The sequence below is a fragment of the Coregonus lavaretus genome (assembly GCF_964263955.1).
Source record: "Coregonus lavaretus genome assembly, contig: HAP1_SCAFFOLD_2148, whole genome shotgun sequence".
Classification (NCBI taxonomy): Eukaryota; Metazoa; Chordata; class Actinopteri; order Salmoniformes; family Salmonidae; genus Coregonus; species Coregonus lavaretus.
Genome location: NW_028165045.1, coordinates 41474 through 60216, shown reverse-complemented (window position 1 = coordinate 60216; position 18743 = coordinate 41474). Strand labels below are relative to the sequence as shown.

The window sequence follows — 18743 nt, the reverse complement described above, 5'->3', positions numbered from 1 at the left end:
TCTCTTCAGTTCCCTCTCTGTTGCAACATGACACAGTGTCTCTAGCTTCCCTTCAGTTCCCTCTCTGTTGCAGCATGACATAGTGTCTCCAGCTTCCCCTCATTTCCCTCTCTGTTGCAGCATGACATAGTGTCTCTAGCTTCCCTTCAGTTCCCTCTCTGTTGCAGCATGACATAGTGTCTCTAGCTTCCCTTCAGTTCCCTCTCTGTTGCAGCATGACATAGTGTCTCTAGCTTCCCTTCAGTTCCCTCTCTGTTGTAGCATGTCAGTGTCTCTAGCTTCCCCTCAGTTCCCTCTCTGTTGCAGCATGACATAGTGTCTCTAGCTTCCCCTCAGTTCCCTCTCTGTTGCAGCATGACATAGTGTCTCTAGCTTCCCTTCAGTTCCCTCTCTGTTGCAGCTTGACATAGTGTCTCTAGCTACCCCTCAGTTCCCTCTCTGTTGCAGCATGACATAGTGTCTCTAGTTTCCCTTCAGTTCCCTCTCTGTTGCAGCATGACACAGGGTCTCTAGCTTCCCCTCACTTCCCTCTTTGTTGCAGCATGACATAGTGTCTCTAGCTTCTCTTCAGTTCCCTCTCTGTTGCAGCATGACATAGTGTCTCCAGCTTCCCCTCATTTCCCTCTCTGTTGCAGCATGACATAGTGTCTCTAGCTTCCCTTCAGTTCCCTCTCTGTTGCAGCATGACATAGTGTCTCTAGCTTCCCTTCAGTTCCCTCTCTGTTGCAACATGACATACTGTCTCTAGCTTCCCTTCAGTTCCCTCTCTGTTGTAGCATGTCAGTGTCTCTAGCTTCCCCTCAGTTCCCTCTTTGTTGCAGCATGACATAGTGTCTCCAGCTTCCCCTCAGTTCCCTCTCTTTTGTAGCATGACATAGTGCATGTCTCTAGCTTCCTTTAGTTCCCCTTGAGCTCTCTTCAGTTCTATGGTTTTACGTCATAAGGATTCACATGCTGTAAAAACACTGTTGGATCTATTGTGTAGAGCAAGGCTCACCCTGTCTCATCTGATTTAGAAAGGTTCTGATCTCTAATTCTGTGTCTCATACCATCACACACACTACTATAAACTCTCTCACAAATAGGTGCACGAAAACGCACACACACGAGCACACAAGCACACTATTATAAATACCCTTAGTCTCTGCCTTTTTAGTGTTCTCTCTATCTTTTTGGTGGAAATGTTCACACTCTCATTCCATTAAAGAAACACACACGTCAGAGAGGGGCTCTGCGCAATCTCACTGTAGACGCCTGTAGTGTCTCTGAAAACATCACAACGCTCCCCAGTGTTGCCATGACAACAGATTGTGTTTGCCATAGCTAGCTACCTCTGGAACGCAACGGCAGCACACAGGTGCATCACATACAAATTGTATAACACAGATGAAATGAGCAGGATCACACAGGTGCAGAACGTAGAAGTGGGACAACATAGATCAGGTAGGCAGGAGCACATGGAATACAAATAGAACAGACACATAGTTCCATAGGGAGAGCTATATGCTACAGTTCTTAAACAGTGCTCAAGGATTATCATTAAATGCCACAGGGAGAGTCTGATTATGATCATTTCTCTAAAGTTTCCCATCCGTCAGTTTTTCAGAGGTGAAGAGCTCGCATCCTATCAGAGCTTGTCAGAGATGAGGAGCTCTCATCCTAAGAGAGGGAGGTCTGAGTCAATCACAAAGTGCTGCTTCATTCAGACGGCCTGTCAAAACCCTCTTAAAGACGTGACAGAGGAGGAGAAAAGCTCTTTATCAGTTCCTCACTGTAGAGGGAGCTGTCAGTGCCAGGATCATCAGACGGACAGACAGGGTAGTGTAAAGAAGTGTTCACACAGTACACACTGTCTTAGTTTTGACAACACATGGACTACTGAACGTCCAGTTTAAGAAAAAACGTTATACCCCCCCACACACATACACAGCAGGATGATAATGTTGAGCTACCTGTAAACTACTTCATAACAAAGTGATAAACCTTAATGATGCAACCTCAGACAAAATCAGAGAGAGAGAGAGAGAGAGAGAGAGAGAGAGAGAGAGAGAGAGAGAGAGAGAGAGAGAGAGAGAGAGAGAGAGAGAGAGAGAGAGAGAGAGAGAGAGAGAGACTATTTTCTACAGAAGATAATCCCACCATCCAGAGGCAATCCAAAACATTGGCCTCTTGCCCTCTCTCTAATCCAGTGGTTGTCAGAGTGGGTCCTCTGTCCTCACCCGGTTCTAATCCAGAGGATATTAGCTACTAGCAACCAGTCCTAATCCAGAGGATAATAGCTACTAGCACCCAGTCCTAATCCAAGTTTCCGGGACACATCATCTAGGTCCCGACTCCGACCCACTGTGAGTTTCCTTAGAACACATCCACAAAAATTGATTTACAGTATTAGGCAATTACTGTGTGTCAATGAGCTCTGTCTAATAAAGAAATGGTAGACAGCCAAGATTCCCCCATTCACATCTCAATATAAAGCTTTTTTTTCTATGAATGTATGAACTCTTTATAGAGACCAACGATGGAAAGATAACTCATAATTACAGATATCTCCAGAGCCCTGTCACAGCTTGGCATCAATCATGAGTCTTTGTGTGTGTGTGCACGCACATGTGTGTTTGCCCTTAGTGAAAAAGATGACAGTTGATGCCATTGAACATCCATAGAGAGAGACAGTGTTTTTCTGTTTTTGTTAACAGGAAAACAAATGGGAACAATTTAATGAATGTGAAATGTTCTCTCTCACACAATACAATCCCCAGCTGGAATGTGCAAGTCTATAACATCATTGACTAATAATACTTTCCCTTTATTAAATAGAGTAAGAACAAATGTGTGTGACTCTGACCTCTACAGGACAACATAAAGAAGAATGAATGATCAATGGATTGATTGAAAGGACAAATTATCAATGGAAGTGCTTGGAGGGATGAATGATCAATGGAAGTGATTGGAAGGATGAATGATCAATGGAAGCGCTTGGAAGGATGAATGATCAATGGAAGTGATTTGAAGGACAAATGATCAGTGGAAATTATAGGAAAGATGAATGATCAATGGAAGTGATGGGAATGATGAATGATCAATGGAAGTGATAGGAAGGATGAATGATCAATGGAAGTGATAGGAAGGATGAATGATCAATGGAAGTGATAGGAAGGATGAATGATCAATGGAAGTGATAGGAAGGATGAATGATCGATGGAAGTGATTGGAAGGATGAATGATCAATGGAAGTGATGGGAAGGATGAATGATCAATGGAAGTGATAGGAAGGATGAATGATCAATGGAAGTGATAGGAAGGATGAATGATCAATGGAAGTGATAGGAAGGATGAATGATCAATGGAAGTGATAGGAAGGATGAATGATCAATGGAAGTGATAGGAAGGATGAATGATCAATGGAAGTGATAGGAAGGATGAATGATCAATGGAAGTGATGGGAAGGATGAATGATCAATGGAAGTGATAGGAAGGATGAATGATCAATGGAAGTGATAGGAAGGATGAATGATCAATGGAAGTGATTGAAACGCAGCGGAGGAGAGAGAAATACGTATTCTTCCATTAGAATGGATCAATAATAACCGTAAGGCCACATATGAACTGCTTATAATCAATAAATTATTTAACCCTTTATTGAGGCATGACACAACATCATTATCTTCACATTCTCCAATCAGGTTGGAAATTGTAGCATTGATTCCTCTTGATGACATTGATCCCTTCAGTATGGAAGAGGGTAGTAATCCTCTCTTTAGTATGGAAGAGGGTAGTAATCATCCCTTCAGTATGGAATATGGATGTAATCCTCTCTTCGGTATGGAAGTAATCATCCCTTCAGTATGGAAGAGGGTAGTAATCATCCCTTCAGTATGGAAGAGGGTAGTAATCATCCCTTTAGTATGGAAGAGGGTAGTAATCATCCCTTTAGTATGGAAGAGGGTAGTAATCATCCCTTTAGTATGGAAGAGGGTAGTAATCATCCCTTTAGTATGGAAAGGAGTAATCATCCCTTTAGTATGGAAGAGGGTAGTAATCATCCCTTCAGTATGGAAGAGGGTAGTAATCATCCCTTTAGTATGGAAGAGGGTAGTAATCATCCCTTCAGTATGGAAGAGGGTAGTAATCATCCCTTTAGTATGGAAGAGGGTAGTAATCATCCCTTTAGTATGGAAAGGAGTAATCATCCCTTTAGTATGGAAAGGGGTAGTAATCATCCCTTCAGTATGGAAGAGGGTAGTAATCATCCCTTTAGTATGGAAGAGGGTAGTAATCATCCCTTTAGTATGGAAAGGAGTAGTAATCATCCCTTTAGTATGGAAAGGGGTAGTAATCATCCCTTCAGTATGGAAGAGGGTAGTAATCATCCCTTCAATATGGAAAGGGGTAGTAATCATCCCTTCAGTATGGAAAGGGGTAGTAATCATCCCTTCAATATGGAAAGGGGTAGTAATCATCCCTTCAATATGGAAAGGGGTAGTAATCATCCCTTCAATATGGAAGAGGGTAGTAATCATCCCTTCAGTATGGAAGAGGGTAGTAATCATCCCTTCAATATGGAAGAGGGTAGTAATCATCCCTTCAATATGGAAGAGGGTAGTAATCATCCCTTCAGTATGGAAGAGGGTAGTAATCATCCCTTCAATATGGAAAGGGGTAGTAATCATCCCTTCAGTATGGAAGAGGGTAGTAATCATCCCTTCAATATGGAAAGGGGTAGTAATCATCCCTTCAGTATGGAAGAGGATAGTAATCATCCCTTCAATATGGAAAGGGGTAGTAATCATCCCTTCAGTATGGAAGAGGATAGTAATCATCCCTTCAGTATGGAAAGGGGTAGTAATCATCCCTTCAATATGGAAAGGGATAGTAATCATCCCTTCAGTATGGAAGAGGGTAGTAATCATCCCTTCAGTATGGAAAGGGGTAGTAAACATCCCTTCAATATGGAAAGGGGTAGTAATCATCCCTTCAGTATGGAAGAGGGTAGTAATCTCTGATCATTACCAATCTCATCACTAGGTCTTTAGATGATATGGTGGCACATGTTCCAATACTAACATGAACCCTTTCCTCCTCCCTTCCTTGAGGTAATCATTGATCTGCTATGACTGTGATGGTGGGAAAGCATTTGAAGTGGTCCCTTGTTGTCACCTATCCTTTAATGTTAGATCTGGGGCCTGTCCATTAATGTTAGATCTGGGGCCTGTCCATTAATGTTAGATCTGGGGCCTGTCCTTTAATGTTAGATCTGGGGCCTGTCCATTAATGTTAGATCTGGGGCCTGTCCATTAATGTTAGATCTGGGGCCTGTCCATTAATGTTAGATGGCCGTATGTGGCCCAATGCATCAAGCGTCTCAGAATAGCAGCGCTGATCTAGGAACAGGTCCTCCGTGTCCATTTAATCTGATTCAATGTGATCTAAAAAGGCAAAACGTATCTTAAATCAGCACTCTTACTACGATACGTACTTATGGCCCCAGGTGCTCTCATGTGATTGCCATGCTACCTGGTACCTATGATACAGCCATACCCATTATGCTGGTGATGACTCACAAGCAGGGCCGTAATCAGGGAGTTTCAGAGAGGTCCTGAAGGGGGGGGACATTTTTGTGAATGTTGAAGCTCATTTTTCTCCATTTCTATACAATGAAACTTTAAAATGCTGTTTGGAGAACAGCAAAACAAGCCAAAATTATCCCAGTCATTATCACCTTGGCTACTGTAGGTTCATTCACCTCAGTCCATCTACAGACACATACAGTGGGGGAAAAAAGTATTTAGTCAGCCACCAATTGTGCAAGTTCTCCCACTTAAAAAGATGAGAGAGGCCTGTAATTTTCATCATAGGTACACGTCAACTATGACAGACAAATTGAGAAAATGTTTTCCAGAAAATCACATTGTAGGACTTTTAATGAATTTATTTGCAAATTATGGTGGAAAATAAGTATTTGGTCACGTACAAACAGGCAAGATTTCTGGCTCTCACAGACCTGTAACTTCTTCTTTAAGAGGCTCCTCTGTCCTCCACTCGTTACCTGTATTAATGGCACCTGTTTGAACTTGTTATCAGTATAAAAGACACCTGTCCACAACCTCAAACAGTCACACTCCAAACTCCACTATGGCCAAGACCAAAGAGCTGTCAAAGGACACCAGAAACCAAATTGTAGACCTGCACCAGGCTGGGAAGACTGAATCTGCAATAGGTAAGCAGCTTGGTTTGAAGAAATCAACTGTGGGAGCAATTATTAGGAAATGGAAGACATACAAGACCACTGATAATCTCCCTCGATCTGGGGCTCCATGCAAGATCTCACCCCGTGGGGTCAAAATGATCACAAGAACGGTGAGCAAATATCCCAGAACCACACGGGGGGACCTAGTGAATGACCTGCAGAGAGCTGGGACCAAAGTAATAAAGCCTACCATCAGTAACACACTACGCCGCCAGGGACTCAAATCCTGCAGTGCCAGACGTGTCCCCCTGCTTAAGCCAGTACATGTCCAGGCCCGTCTGAAGTTTGCTAGAGTGCATTTGGATGATCCAGAAGAGGATTGGGAGAATGTCATATGGTCAGATGAAACCAAAATAGAACTTTTTGGTAAAAACTCAACTCGTCGTGTTTGGAGGACAAAGAATGCTGAGTTGCATCCAAAGAACACCATACCTACTGTGAAGCATGGGGGTGGAAACATCATGCTTTGGGGCTGTTTTTCTGCAAAGGGACCAGGACGACTGATCTGTGTAAAGGAAAGAATGAATGGGGCCATGTATCGTGAGATTTTGAGTGAAAACCTCCTTCCATCAGCAAGGGCATTGAAGATGAAACGTGGCTGGGTCTTTCAGCATGACAATGATCCCAAACACACCGCCCGGGCAACGAAGGAGTGGCTTCGTAAGAAGCATTTCAAGGTCCTGGAGTGGCCTAGCCAGTCTACAGATCTCAACCCCATAGAAAATCTTTGGAGGGAGTTGCCCCAAAACATCATTGCTCTAGAGGAGATCTGCATGGAGGAATGGGCCAAAATACCAGCAACAGTGTGTGAAAACCTTGTGAAGACTTACAGAAAACGTTTGACCTGTGTCATTGCCAACAAAGGGTATATAACAAAGTATTGAGAAACTTTTGTTATTGACCAAATACTTATTTTCCACCATAATTTGCAAATAAATTCATAAAAAATCCTACAATGTGATTTTCTTGATTTTTTTTCCTCATTTTGTCTGTCATAGTTGACGTGTACCTATGATGAAAATTACAGGCCTCTCATCTTTTTAAGTGGGAGAACTTGCACAATTGGTGGCTGACTAAATAATTTTTTTCCCCACTGTAGCCTATTAGCTATACAATTGTAATGTTATACCCCTGAAAGGGGGGAAATATGAGAAATGATTCACACTGACACGTAGCATCAGCGACGAAATGGAAACCTATGACATTTTTAGAACTATTGTTTGCATGTTGATTGCATTTTAATGTCGGCCTACAGGGAAGATAGGCCATGTGGAGATGTTCATATTGTTTTAAGTTCCTATCGTATTATTATTTTTAAAGTTCCTAACATATTATTTTTTAAGTTCCTAACGTATTTTTTTTTATGTTCCTCACTTTTTTATTTTTTTACGTTCCTAACATATTCTTTTTTAAAGTTCCTAACGTATTATTTTTTTTAGTTCCTAACTTATAAAAACTTTGCAAAGAGGCAGGCGCGAATAACTCAGTCAGATCAAGTCTAATAAGCGTTCTGAGCTTTGATCAACGCTGGGATCAATATCTAGAGGTTGACCCGTGTTTGATTTTGTTTATTGTGTACAAAGTATATATTTGTTTTATTATTAGCTTTATTAGAAGAAATTACGAGGTCCTGACCTCTGTGTCCTCATATGTAGTCACAGCCATGCTCATAAGTCATTGTAATCCATAGCCTAAACACTGATGAATAAAACACAAATCTATGTTAATCTTTACCCCTATCCAAATTGCATTTCGTACCTATCCAAATTGTAGTTCGTGCCTATCCATATTTATATATTAGGGTAAGTCACTACCCTTTGTGCTATAAAGATCCAGACCTCTTCACATGGGATGAAGTGCGTTTAGGCTACTTTACACACATGAGAAGACACGGCAGTAGAAACTGTGTTCTCCATCTCCATTACATGGTTAGCTAGCTACATAGGCAATTAATTAATATAACAATTTGCTGTTATCAGATATAGGCCTAAAGTAGCTGCAAATCAGGTTGTTATGGACGTGTACACATCTGCAGAAGAGCTACGTCCATAACAACCTGATTTGCAGCTACTGGCCACTCATTTAGTGTTCAGACCGAGCATCGCGGCACTTAACAAAACGTCCCCCTACGGAAGATGCCCTGGTCCAATGACTCATGTGTAATGTAATGGAACTGAGAGTCATGATCAAGGGCTAGGTTACCTGCTGATGTACAGTAGCCATGGAAGATACTGAAAAAGATAGGGACTAGAACAGAAAATCAAGACAATGGACAAATGATGATACACTGGTGTTCAATATAAAGTAAGCTACGCTGACGTCAATAATAGGAAAGCATATTTTTTACATTGATAGTCTATGCCCCTCAAACTCAACTCTGGACCTCGAAGCCAGTTCCACTGCATTTTTGTATTGTTCCCATCTGATCAGGGACTGATTTAGACCTGGTACACCAGGGTGGTGCATTTAACTATCAGGTAGAACAGAAAACCAGTGGTCTCTGACTGAGGTAAAGTAGGTTTTATATCAGACATTAAACAGACATTCACCGTTAGCCTAATTAAAGTTTGACATACATTTCCATTTCTCTCTGATTACTTGAAAGGATCTTTCACGAGCTAATGTTTTTGTTAGGGGTGGACAGATAAAGTCAAATGTTGATTTGATAGAAATAATCAAATCATATAAAAATGCATTTAAATCTCTTTTTTACAACAACCTTTTCATTGATTGTGATAGAAACATCAAAACAAGTGAAAATTATTCTAAAAAGGTCTGGCCTACTTTTACAACCTTTGATTTGTATAAAACATCAAGTATTGATTTGATAGAAATAATCAAATCATATAAAAATGCATTTAAATCTATTTTTCGCAATAATTATTGCATTGATTGCCATAGAAACATCAAACAAGTGAACATTTTTCTAAAACCATCTGGCCTACTTTTACAACCTTTGATTTTCATAAAAATCACGATTTGATAGAAATAATCAAATCATATAAAAATGCATTTACATATCTTGTTCGCAATAATTTTTTTCATTGATTGTCATAGAAACATCAGAACAAGTGCAAAAATATTCTAAAAACATCCGGGAAAGACACTCAAAGAAGAAACAGATACTTTAATTGGAGAAACAGGAAGTACTGACATAAAGAAGAGAACAACAGAATGTTGAGAATATTCAATTCACATTTCATGATTAATCCTATCGTCAAGGCTTCACCCTCTTATTATATAGAAAAACATTGTCTCCTTCCTAGAAAACGTCAACATTCTAACTTAGTTTTAGTGTCTACTGAATCGCAATTGCTCAAACAATAGGCTGCATTAAATCTCGCTTAGCTAATTTTCTAAGCTTTGTGGAAAAGGAAGTGGACACCAGTGTGGCGTTTGACAATGTGCATCACAGTTCACAACATTAGTTCAGCTATACAGCTGAGGGATGGGGCTGGGGAAATTTCACCCCTCTCCAATTAATGAATGTTGAATGTCAACACTTATAAGCCACTGACAGGGCAGTTTCTCAAAATGTATGTAGTGTATTAGGATTATGTCTTTGTTAATGGTTTTTAAGTGGAACTGAAAGAATGTTGATTTTAGTATCAAGAGGGAATGTTTTAGTGTAACGCCACATACAACAGACAGGAAGTGTGTTGTAGACAGGGGATTGGACAGTAGAGGGAGCCACCCACATCTTGGGGAGATTATATATACTGGGGGAAAAACGAAGGAGAGGGTAGAGCGACCATTGCAATCTGAGGCGTCGCTCTCCGGGTGGGCATGTCACCTTTAACTCATGCTGAAAGCTTGTGATATGAATAAACTTATGATCAAGGTTCAGTATGAGCGGACTCCTTTGTTTATCAGCAATAATTGCCAGCATTTACTCGATACGACATGTATTTTTCAATATTTTCAATAAACCACTAACTCAAGCTGAACTGGAAGAGGTGGCTGACTGGAAGAGGTGGCTGCAGCTATGGTCCATGTTGTGTCTACAACCGTCTCTAACATCCCAGCCACCCAAGTCATAGACTGTTCTCTCTGCTACCATACAGCACGTGGTACCGGAACGCCAAGTCCTGGACCAAAAGGCTCCTGAACAGCTTCTACCCCCAAGCCATAAGACTGCTAAATAGTTAGCCGGACTATCTGCATTGACCCTTTTACTATTTCTGACTCTATTCACACACACAATGGACTCTACATACACACACAGACACACTCACATAACACGTACACACATTCGCCACACACACACTCATCACATATGCTGTTGCTACTGTCTATTATCTATTCTGTTGCCTAGTCACTTTACCCCTATCTAAATTGTATTTCGTACCTATCCAAATTGTATTTCGTACCTATCCAAATTGTAGTTCGTACCTATCCATATTGTATTTCGTGCCTATCCATATGTAACATAATATTTAGTGAAATACGTCTAGACTAGATATTGGTGGAGCTAGATGTTTGCTCTGGTTAACCACTGACTTGAACTATAGACTGAAAGGACCATGAGACAGATTTCCAGTTGAATAGTGTTTATCAGTCATACATTGCGTTACGTCAGTTGGGAGGTGTTACAAAGGTCCAGCAGTTGGCAATTATCACAAAAATACATACTAATGGAGAATAACGAGATCATAGTTATTAGACTCATGGCAAACATAGGAGTTAACAGTTGCAGTGTTATCCTGCGCTAACAAAGGGAAAACAACCCTTGCATTGAAAAGATAGAGCCGATGTCTGCGCCCATGCGGAAATCTAATAATAATAAAATCACCATTAAAATATGTCTGTTTAAGCTAGATATATGTTTTTTTTTGCATGGGCTAACTCTCAATCCACCGCATCCGCCTATGGCGGCCTTCCACATCTGTGGTGGAAGGTGGCAGAGCTACGCAGGTGTTAGTCAGACCAGGAGACATTACGAAATTCGGTCTTCTCCAGAAAACATCTGTAGGATCCGAACGGTTTGGGCTACAAACTAGTATGACCCCTCTATGGAAAGGTGAGACTCACAAACACGAGAGATATAGATCTACGATATAGATAGGACAGACACTTCAAAACAAACTTCCTTTGGATTTTTTTAGGGGGGACTATCTGTTTTTCCATGCATGAATCTGTTATTCAATGTGCTTCTATGGGATAATAGTAGTACATTTCATCAAATAATGTTTATATATATTTGTTTATACCTACAGGGTCCTAAAATTCTAAATCTAGTGGCTAAATGATCCTTGTTATGCACATCATAAAACAAATAATTATGTTAGCTTACTAGAAACCCAGCCCTGGGCCCTTAAACTCTAGGGGGTTAAACCGAACATGTAAGGTCCTTGGACTAAGGACTAAGGTTAGGTTCCAGTCCATTATTGGGCTACAGGTAGCCTATCCAAAACGCAGAGAAATGATACAGTCACAAAGAGCAGTAGTAAGCCTACACGGAGATAAAGTAATTCGGTTTTACCTGAACCATGCGGGGATTCCTTGAAGAGACGGAATGTGGTGTTTGGTGTAACAATTCCGTAATTTATAGTGGACTTTCGCCCGCAGCAAACTGTGATAACCTGACTGACAAGAGGTGTGTAGACGCTCCGTCACAAGTGACCACGCCTCTTCGTGAATATTCATAAATACTTTAGCCTATGCCAAGTTAGGAAATAAACGATCAATATGCCAAAACTTTAGTTGTACACAATCATAAATAAGCAAATTAATTCTATAAGGTTCCCTAAATGTGAACATGTAGTAGTTGAATGTTTTCTGGATTTTTTTATTTTGTCTATTACAGTTTCATGGAAGTTGACAACGGTATTATGACGAGATCAATGGGTAAATTGTATCAATAATCATTCTGAAAAATGTGTGTAAATTAATAATAACAGCTGTGTGTCCTTGACTCCTTCCTAAATTTAGCTGTACTTTGCACTTACTGTAGGTTCATCGCTTCACATCGCAGGTGGAACTCTACTGACACCTGCTGGATGAAGATAGAAATCATTAGTATTCAGTGGGTCAAACACCCTATTGGGACAGTTATGAATGAAGATAGGCCTAATCTGAATAAAATGGCAGTCAGAACACAATGAGTTTGCTGGCACCACAGAGATCCTATTAGGCTAAATAGTTCTATATCAAATCAAATTAAATTTGATTTGTCACATGCGCCGAATACAACCTACCTTACAGTGAAATGCTTATTTACAAGCCCTTAAACAACAATGCAGTTTTAAGAAAGTGTTAAGTAAAAAAATTGATAAGTAAGAAATAAAATAATAAAAATAGAAAATAACAAATAATTAAAGAGCAGCAGTAAAATAACAGTAGCGAGGCTATATACAGGGGGTACCGGTACAGAGTCAATGTGCGGGGGCACAGGGCGGCAGGTAGCTTAGTGGTTAAGAGCATTGTGCCGACTAGGTGAAAGATCTGTCTGTGCCCTTGAGCAAGGCACTTAAGCCTAATTGCTCCTGTAAGTCGCTCTGGATAAGAGTGTCTGCTAAATGACTAAAATGTCAAAAAAATGTTAGTTGAGGTAATTGAGGTAATATGTACATGTAGGTAGAGGTAAAGTGACTATGCATAGATGGGGGGGGGGATGCAAGTAGTCCGGGTAGCCATTTGATTAGCTGTTCAGGAGTCTTATGGCTTGGGGGTAGAAGCTTTTTGGACAGACTTAGCGCTCTGGTACCGCTTGCCGTGCGGTAGCAGAGAGAACAGTCTATGACTAGGGTGGCTGGAGTCTTTGGCAATTTTTAGGGCCTTCCTCTGACACCGCCTGGTATAGAGGTCCTGGATGGGAGGAAGCTTGGCCCCAGCGATGTACTGGGCCGTACGCACTACCCTCTGTAGTGCCTCGTGGTCGGAGGCCGAGCAGTTGCCATACCAGGCGGTGATGCAACCAGTCAGGATGCTCTCGGTGCAGCTGTAGAACCTTTTGAGGATCTGAGGACCCATGCCAAATCTTTTCAGTCTCCTGAGGGGGAATAGGCTTTGTCGTGCCCTCTTCAAGACTGTCTTGTTGTGTTAGGACCATGATAGTTTGTTGGTGATGTGGACACCAAGGAACTTGAAGCTCTCAACCTGCTCCACTACAGCCCCGTCGATGAGAATGGGGGCGTGCTCGGTCCTCCTTTTCCTGTAGTCCACAATCATCTCCTTTGTCTTGATCACGTTGAGGGAGAGGTTGTTATGTAATACTGTGGCTGGTACCAAAAGAGAGACCAGAGTTGTGTGGCCACTTATAAAGATGTACTTTTTATTACATTAAACAGCTGCACAGACAAAGACTCAAATCCTTTATTTCCAGTGTTGTTTTACCCTTCTGATCCAGTGGGAGAACTCAAAGTTGGAGGCGTCGCTAGCCAAAGCCTGAAGGCTGTGTCCCGGGGCTAAGCTGTGCCCTATAGAGTAGGCTACCGAAGCACCTACACACACCAGAATCATTTCCTTCATGTATATCTCAGTAACATCATAGCGGCACACATCAGATTACATGTTTGTTAACCGTGTGGTCTAGCGCTATTCACATAATCCAATGCACTTTATTAAATGGTCATTTTGTAACTGTTATTCGCTGTCAACATTTACGTTGATTAATTTATGGTAGCTTACCTTATCTTATAGACAATATTATTTGTCCTTTTGAATGTGTTGTTTTTTGATTGATTAACTGTTTTGGTTTGTCTCCGTAGGTGGGGCTAACGCAACATAAAGGATGCGTTTCCCTGCTCAGATGTTGCATGCATCAACCAATGGTTGCCTTCCATGTTATTGACTGTGCGGTCCTTGCTATAACATATGAGTTGTGTTCCTCTGCTCAGACGTTGGTGATGCATGCCAGATCTCCTGCATGGGTATTTTACTATCAGTAAACCACATCATATGTTATTATAATTTATTCACTTTTATTTAATCAGGGGAGCCCAATTGAGACCAGGCGTTGTAAGATCTGAGCAGCAACGTCTGAGCAGAGGAACACGGCTGGGGCAGAGCTCCTCCTGGGCAGACCATGGTGAACCTTTGACACAAGGTATTTAGCTTTTAGGGCCCAACTTGAAGTCTAGTCTCAAGTTTGTCATTTTGTTTCGTTTTCTATTTTGTCTTGCACTGTAATTTTCCTCACCGGATTCTGGAACTCCACAAACTTTTTGTAAAATAACCCAATGGTGACTCCATATCGCTGCCTCCACTTTAATGCTTTTAAGCCTCCAACTGCTGGGCCAACCCTACAGGCAGTAACAAAGGTAGTAGAACTGAAAAACCAAAATACAATAAAGGAAATTCAAAAGAAAATGTCATACTGAAGAAGTGCCTGTGGGCTATAAAAAATGATGTGAGCTCTGTGCTTTGTGAGTTTGCGTGTGATATTCTGATGTATCGGAAGTAGTTTGCTGAGTTGGAGCCAAAGATAGAAGGTATACAGTGCCTTCGGAAAGTATTCAGAACCCTTGACTCATTCCACATTTTGTTACGTTACAGCCTTATTCTAAAATTGATTAAATAAATCAAAATCCTCAGCAATCTACAGAGAATACCCCATAAGGACAAAGCAAAAACAGTTTTTTAGAAAACTTTGCAAATGTATAAAAAAAAAAAAAAAAAACGTATTTACAAAAAAACTGGTTGAGAAATGTTAAATACATATGTATTTATATAAGTATTCAGACCCTTTGCTATGAAACTCGACATTGAGCTCAAGTGCATCCTGTTTCCATTGATCATCCTTGAGATGTTTCTACAACTTGATTGGAGTCCACCTGTGGTAAATTCAATTGATTGGACATGATTTGGAAATTCACACACCTGTCTATATAAGGTCCCACAGTTGACAGTGCATGTCAGAGCAAAAACCAAGCCATGAGGCCGAAAGAATTGTCCGTAGAGCTCAGAGACAGGATTGTGTCGAGGCACAGATCTGGGGAAGGGTACCAAACCATTTCTGCAGCATTGAAGGTCCCCAAGAACACAGTGGCCTCCATCATTCTTAAATGGAAGAAGTTTGGAACCACCAAGACTCTTCCTAGAGCTGGCCTCCAGGCCAAACGGAGCAATCGGGGGAGAAGGTTCTTGGTCAAGGAGGAGCCCAAGAACCCGATGGTCACTCTGACAGAGCTCTAGAGTTCCTCTGTGGAGATGGAAGAACTTTCCAGAAGGACAACCATCTCTGCATCACTCCACCAATCAGGCCTTTATGGTAGAATGGCCAGACGGAAGCCACTCCTCAGTAAAAGGCACATGACAGCCCGCTTGGAGTTTGCCAAAAGGCACCTAAAGACTCTCAGACCATGAGAAACAAGATTATCTGGTCTGATGAAACCAAGATTGAACTCTTTGGCTTGAATGCCAAGTGTCATGTCTGGAGGAAACCTGGCACCATCCCTACGGTGATGCATGGTGGTGGCAGCATCATGCTCTGGGGATGTTTTTCAGCAGCAGGGACTGGGAGACTAGTCAGGATCGAGGGAAAGATGAACGGAGCAAAGTACAGAGAGATCCTTGATGAAAACCTGTCCAGAGCACTCAGGACCTCAGACTGGGGCAAAGGTTTACGTTTCAACAGGACAACGACCTGTTGAAACGGGGGTTGTTGCTAAAATGTCTAAATAACTGTTTTTGCTTTGTCATTATGTGGTATTGTGTGTAGATTGATGAGGGGAAAAAACTATTGAATCCATTTTAGAATAAGGCTGTAATTTAACAAAATGTGGAAAAAGTAAAGGGGTCTGATTACTTTCCAAATGCACTGTAGCTCAGTATTTAACATGACGTTGTGGAATGAGTTTACCCAAGACTTGCAGCCTTGTGTTACTGCAACTTCCTGAGCTAATTTTGACACTATGAAGATATTATCTGTGGTTTTGAGTTGCCTGTGGTTTTGAGTTGGCCCCTGAAGGACCCTGAACCCTGACCTGGCTTAAAGTGAGAGTCTGTGGAGGTCTAGTTCCCATCACTCCATCTATGCAGCACACCTGAATTCTATCAATTTCTTTGACATAAATGTATGATATAGTTTATTTTATACAGAATTAATTCAGAAATATTGAATTTAGAAAAGAAAAGGTGCAACGCTCGCTCACCATAAAAAGTATTTGTTTTATTAAGCAAGTTTAAAAGACTGACGTTTCAGCCTTTAATGGCCTTCTTCAGAAATATTGAATTTGGCCATTGAAAATGTGGTGCATGATGCTCCTGCATCCAGTCTTTGTATCATTAGTGGCCTGTTTTCCATCAGAGGGTAACAGGATAGTAGTGACTCTTGGTGCATAAAAGGCCTTAGAGAAAGCTGAAATACATGTACATTGTAGTGACTATGACTTTTGGGTTAAACTAGCCAATTTAACACAATAGTTGCTATCTGCCACTGTGGGGGGAATGTACACAGAAACAGGAAGAGAGTTAAAGAAAGTGAGGTCTGTGAACATAAGGAAGTAGAGTATTTCTTGCGGTTGACTTTGTCCTTGACACACACATCAGTACATGGCTCCCAATCTCGCCCGCCTCATCCTCCTCTTCCTCATCTTCCCCAGACTCTCAGCAGGTATGTGTAACCTCCTACATAAAACAATATTACAGTTTACTATAGAATACTATAGTAAGCTGTAGTATACTGTAGAATTCCATACTCCACAATGTAGTGTACCTCGATTGTGTAGTGCTTACAATATAATTTTGTAGTATACTGGATAATTATATTCCACACACTGTAGTATTCCTCAATCATGTAGTACTTACTTTAGAATTTTTAGATGGATTGGACTGCTAGCTAGCTTTATTGCTAGCTGCTAGCTTTGTCGATGCTCTTTTGATTTGAACGCGCTGTCCTTGGGGATCTGATGCCGGGGATTTCCAATGAGGTTCCCCCTCGATCATGTAGCGCTTACTATAGAATGTTGCAATATACTGTAGAATACTATACTCCACACTGTAGTATCCCTTGATTGAAAATTTTATCTGACTACTTAAAAAAACAATACAGCCACAAATGTGGATACAATGCATTTAGAAATTTGTCGAGAATAACACAAAAAACCTTTGACATTTATTTCGATTGTGATCCTAGTTCAAACATCAAATATATTACACATTTACAGCTTACCCACATTAATAAATACTAAAGTATACTATGGTCTAAATACTGTAGTATTACTATAGTTATATACTATAGTATTGCGGACTAGTGTTTTTGCAGACATGACTGTAGTGTACAATAGTATTCACTGTTGTGTTTTTGCAGACTTTACTGTCGTATTCACTGCAGTGTTTTTGCGGACATGACTGGTATACTATAGTATTCACTGCAGTGTTTTTGCGGACATGACTGGTATACTATAGTATTCACTGCAGTGTTTTTGCGGACATGACTGGTATACTATAGTATTCACTGCAGTGTTTTTGCGGACATGACTGGTATACTATAGTATTCACTGCAGTGTTTTTGCGGACATGACTGGTATACTATAGTATTCACTGCAGTGTTTTTGCGGACATGACTGGTATACTATAGTATTCACTGCAGTGTTTTTGCGGACATGACTGGTATACTATAGTATTCAATGTAGTGTTTTTGCAGACATGACTGTAGTATTCACTGTAGTGTTTTTGCGGACATGGCTGTAGTATTGTATAGTATTATTCACTAAGGGTTTGGGAGTAACGAATTACAATTTTTTTTCTTTTCTGTAATCCGTTAGGTTACCAGCTAAAATATTGTAATCAGATTACAGATACTTTTGGAAAACTACAAAGAGATGATTACTTCAAGGATTACTTTTAAATTCAGAAAATATGTTTGTGAATTTTTTGTTGTTGATACCTTTCTGTTTTCTCAATGACATTCAAGTCAGCATTGAAAAAAGGCCAAGTTTAAAGTGGAACTGATAGCGTTTTAACTACTTTGCAGACATGAAACAAACAGACAATCATAATATCAGTCAGAAATATCAAATTCCCAGTTTATGCTACAAAACCAACTTCATAAGAGGTTTTAAAAATTGATTCTATTTGACTCAAAATTCCATGACGTACAGTAAGACATTGTTGGCAGAATAGATGGATGCAGTTCAATGCATGATATAATTCACCAATACATTTATTGGTAGTCCAAAAAAATATTGCTATCAGGTTGTAAATCACAGCTGACCTAACATGGTTTGCTGCCTCCACCCATTCAGGATGCAGTCTTTCAGTTTCAATGACTCAATATTTTGAACAAAAACGGAGGACTGTAACTAAGGCTGGGAATGTCAATACAATCAAAATCAGTCATAACATGGCTAATAGGCTAGCGTATCTATTTATGTAGATATGTATTTAGCAATCTAAAAACACGGAGCCTAACGTTAGCTAGCTAGCTGCTGGGAGGATTTCATGTCATTGGAGGCGTGGGTGAGTGACAGACTTTTTCCCTTCATCGCTTTTCAGTGGCTACAGCTACACACACTGGTGTCATTTGGTTAGCTAGCAAGAAATGTGAATCCGC

General features: G+C 40.7%; 1 protein-coding gene across 1 annotated transcript in view; it reads left to right on the top strand.

Annotated features, from left to right (window-relative positions):
- LOC311116363 (polymeric immunoglobulin receptor-like) overlaps positions 1 to 18743 on the top strand; it is a gene marked incomplete at its 5' end in the record, with an annotated part of 50787 nt that overhangs the window by 13751 nt on the left and 18293 nt on the right. The gene's annotated exons all lie outside the window — the stretch shown is intronic.